Here is a 4,744-nt window from a genome sequence, read left to right on the forward strand (position 1 = left end):
AACACACATACCATTCAAGATGTACATCATCAACAATTCATAGAATAGCAAGCAAAATCTTTATAATTTTCTTGTGGAAGAAACATAATTTTTAAGAAGAAAATAAAATTCAGAAGCTTTAATCATGGCCGATGAATATTTTTCCCATTTCATATATGTACCTACGGTCTTACAAGTAAATTCATCTAGGCATTAAAAGTTCAGATGGAAAATTAGCATTCACAAATAACAGAGAAATAAAACTCTTCTACCACATAACAAACATATGTATAGGCCAAGATCATATAACGATATATTTATTTGAAGATATATATCATCAAAAACTTACACAATAACAATCAAATAAGATCTTTTTAGTCTCGTGGACAAAGAAACCTGATTTCAACAACAACAAAATGCAATTTTAAGAAGGTTAGTTCAAAGTTGACATTTATTTTTAAAATTTCTGGTTGCAGAAAGTAAACAATGGTCGCGAATTTTCAAGAAATGAAGGGTAAGGAAATGGGAGCTTACCTGTATCCTCTGACACCTCAAAAAAAGCTAAAGTCTTGGTAACTATGTGTCTTTTTAAAGATTTTTGTTTGTATATGTGAAGGGAGTTGAGGCTCTTTCGAATCTTATGTTAAAGAAAATTTTTATTAGCTATTTGCCCCCGCCTTTTTAAAATTTTTAAACGAGTAAAATTTATTACAAATGTGTCCTCTAAATGTTTGGTAAATGGACATGGCAATTGTGGATCAATTCATAAAACATGTTGGATTTTCATATGTCTTCACCTCCACTCCTATTTAATATTCTTCAATGTCTGATGACTGAAGCCGCATATATAGACCTTGAGTATACGAAAAAGAAAAGTAGAATAAACAGAAGTCGGCAAATTGCAATATTTGAATCGATTACCGAGTTGGTTAGCAACAGTTAACACACTTTTATAAAGAACTTCTTGCACTACTAGAATTCTGTCAATAGACATCGGTCCTTAGACATCGGTTGCTCACACGACCAATGTCAAAGGTGTTTTAGACATCGGTTATTTTTAAAGTGATGTTACTGCGTTTATTAGACATCGGTCAATAAAATAACCGATGTTGATAGTTATTTTTTAAAAACAAGAAACATGAATTAGACATCGGTTTTTAACATAATCGATATCGAGTTTTCTCAGACATCGGTTTGAAATTACAACTGTTGTTGTTGATTAATTTCAAAAAATTTAAAAAACATACAGATAAGTTCCCCCTCTGTTTCCCAAATGTTTCCCCCCAACAAAAACAAAAATCCCCCAATTTCCCCCCTTCAGGACTAAATATCCCCTTTCACACTCCTCTCTCTCTCGCTCATACTCCCGTCTCTCTCTCTCTCTCCTCCTCTCATTCTCTTCTTTCTCTTCCATATCTCTCATCTCTCTCATCTCTCTCCATATCCCTAATTAAATCATAATTATCTCATATTGTAACTAAATTAGGGTTCTAATTGAACCCCAAATTCAAGTGAGGAAGCATAATTTATTGACCGACTTGGTTTAGTTTATTGTTGATTTGATTTCTGTTATATATAGCTTGGTTTCTGTTATATATCATTTTAAACTGAGATGGGGTTACTATTTATATATGACGGTTTACTATTTTCAGCAATTGGGCTTGCAAGAATGGTGTTCTTTTCTACGTGCTACGTCTTATTTGCAGAAGATTGGAGAAAAACACATAGGTATATAGGTGGATATGTACATGAAACATCCTAACCGGATTTAAGTGGGCACAACAAACCCAATTGAAGGCAGCAGGCTCTTGGATCGAGGTATCTCCCTCCCTCCCTCCGCATCGTAACTTTATTCACCTCAATTTCATCCTTCTCTTATATTTTACATATTTCTATTACTACTCTCTTTATTTTCTTTATGATTCATTATGTTTCTATTGTTTCACCTGTTGATTATTCAATTTGATGATAATTGTGTTCGTTTTGACTTTTTTTTTTGCTCTCTTCAGGTTTGATTGTAAATTATATACATACATAAATTTGTTCTTGCAAGAAGAAGCAGTTGTGATATTAAGATGGATTTAGCTACTAGTTGCAAGGTATTCCTTCTATTTTTATATTTTTTTTATTTTTTTTATGTGTATTGACACGTACAGCAAGAGTCAGGTAGTGGTTTTTATGTACTAGTTAAGTTCCTGTGATATGGTCTTATTGCTCAATTGAATTTCATTTAGCCACTTAGAATAAATTAGCTATTTATGAATACTGTGTACTTCTTATTGAAAATTAGATGGTGGGTGGCCGAGAGATTATATTCTTAAATTACATAATTATGTAGAGATTTATTATTTTTTTGTGGACAGAGGTGTGCTAGCTGGTATCATTTTATTTTGAGCTTATGGATACTGCATATGGTTACTGCTACCAAGCTAGCCTACTACGTCAAATTAGCTTCTATCGAAATTCAAATAATGTATTCATTTTTCAACATATATACATCCAAACCTTTGTTACATAATATTACAACAGTTTACATGTCCTGTTTTACTTGTTAGAGAGTTTGCAAAAATGGGTTGAGCAGTTCGATTAATCTTTACACTGATTAGTGAATGTGAAAATTTGATCAATAAAATATAGGAAATTGTTATTATTTTAATTAATCGCATATGGTTGAAATTTATATGTGTCCATACATAGGTGTAGCTATACACAAATCAATAGTGTACATTATTAATGAAGTAGTTTGTTGCTTTGTGTATGTAGAGGACTGTAATTGGCTGGTAGGATTGCTAAACAAATTGTACTTACTATTGTCCTACCAGTTGTTTCCTTTAAAAGCATTATTTTGGCACATATAGTCCTCTATACGAGGTTTAATTAAAAAGAATAGTTATAATTTTAGGAACAAGTAAGGTTTTTTCATTTTCTGAAAAGAGTTTCCTAACATCCCCCTACTGATGTTCTTTGATAGAAGGCTAATTATTCTCCTTATAACCAGCATCTGTGGTGACTGGTGCGTACTTTGGAAAGGCTTAAAGTCCTTGTGTGACAGTAGGGAAGTTCTTTTACACCTTCATTTCATAGTTCTGTCTTTCAATTCCAGTTGTATATCATCGTTTTTCTTTTCCCGTATGTTACCGATGTTTATTGTTTCTGGCCTTTTCCTATAGATTTCATGGAGGTTCATATTTTTCATTGATGCAGATTTCAAATTTTAAGAAAGCTTATACCTGAAAATGACGAGAAGAGGGGTAGAGCCATACTCTAAAAAGGGACTTTTCAAAATCACTTTAGAGCTTCATTCATCATTATTTGATTCATTTTGGGGTCTGGGTGTGAGAGCATCTAGAGCTGATGATTTTTTTATAACAAATGGGAGCATTATTTCATTGGGTATCACCTTTTTTAATCAGTACTTCTCTGGTGACCCCTTGTCCTATTTATTGAATCCTCTTATACTAATTTTGTATTTTATTCTTTTAATGTGAGAAAAAGAATTTAATTGATAATTAACTATTTAGCAGCCTTAGTATTTAAGATTAGTACGTGTTTATATTCTGGGACTAAACTTTATATGGCATGTCGCAGTTCTATTTTGAGTATTATATCCATAACTTTCTTGCTGCTATTTAATTTGATTCAGAAAGTCTTAGTTTTTTAATCATAGGTTAAGATTAGTATGTGTTTATAGCCAGTTTTTTAATCAGAGGTTACATGTCTATAATATCTTAAAGATAGTGTTAATGTCTATAATATAGGTTAATGTCTATAATACAGGTGATAGCCTCAGAAAGTCTTTGATTCAAAAGTTATTGAGATAGGTTCTTCCTAGGATATTATATTTGCCCTTGTGTAATCTGGTGTTTGTGCTGCATTTAGCCGAGGTAGTCATTTAATTAAATCTTTAGATACAAGTTAAAGCTGTCCTTCATGAAAAAGGTAAATGTAACATTTGAATTGTTGAATGCAGAAACCAATGAAAGGATATGCTTTATGAATGTCAGTCCTGATGAAGTTATTCGAAGCTTGTTCTACAATAAAAACAATGATTCCCTCATCACTGTTTCAGTTTATGCATCAGACAACTTCAACTCCTTGAAATGTCGAACCACAAGGATTGAGTGCGTGAAGTATTATACTGAGTTGCTATATTTGTTTTTTAGGTTCTATTTTTTCTTTCCTTATATGTGTCATTTATAATTTAGATACATTTGTCGTGGCAAGCCAGATGTCGGCTTCCCTCTTTTTGAGTCTGAGTCATTGAAATGGCCTGGCTTTGTCAACCTTGCTGACAACCCTGCTGCCGCACAAGGCTTGGAAAAGTTTTAGGCGAGACAAATATCTGTTTGTTGATCGGAAGAATGGTAAAGAAAATTGGAGCCCGCATGAAAGGGGTTGACTTGAGTACTAGGAATATGGTTGATTTTACACATTAGTTGTACTTTGTTTAGAATGATAGACATATTTGATATTATTTGTACACATTGAGAATTTGTTGATCTTGAATTCAATTGGGTAATAATATATATGTATTGGTTGAGTTTTGAGAATTAAGCTTTTTCACTATTGTGGTTAATACATTGTCTAATATTCGATGTTAATAAAGGGATATTAGCGCATGTAAACAAGGTAATAACATCGATTCAAAAATAAACACTTGATATCTATTTATCATATTAACATCAGTTATTTAGAAAATAATCGATGTCTATTGTTCAAATTGACATCGGTTATTTAGAAAATAATCGATGTCTATTGTTCAAAT

At 32.1% G+C, this 4,744-nt stretch overlaps 1 long non-coding RNA gene across 2 annotated transcripts; it reads left to right on the plus strand.

Moving 5' to 3' along the window:
* Positions 1 to 1,363: 1,363 nt before the first annotated feature.
* LOC141661482 (uncharacterized) lies at positions 1,364 to 4,464 on the plus strand. 2 transcript variants are annotated; one of them, XR_012549967.1, is made up of 5 exons: positions 1,364 to 1,797; positions 1,989 to 2,078; positions 2,951 to 3,372; positions 3,950 to 4,100; positions 4,185 to 4,464. It is a non-coding gene; the product is annotated as an uncharacterized LOC141661482 (long non-coding RNA). The 2 variants fall into 2 exon arrangements; XR_012549968.1 differs by lacking the exons at positions 1,364 to 1,797; positions 1,989 to 2,078; positions 2,951 to 3,372 and adding an exon at positions 3,434 to 3,863.
* The last annotated feature ends 280 nt before the right edge of the window (positions 4,465 to 4,744 follow it).

Source organism: Apium graveolens, chromosome 5, assembly GCF_009905375.1.
Source record: "Apium graveolens cultivar Ventura chromosome 5, ASM990537v1, whole genome shotgun sequence".
Taxonomy (NCBI): domain Eukaryota; kingdom Viridiplantae; phylum Streptophyta; class Magnoliopsida; order Apiales; family Apiaceae; genus Apium; species Apium graveolens.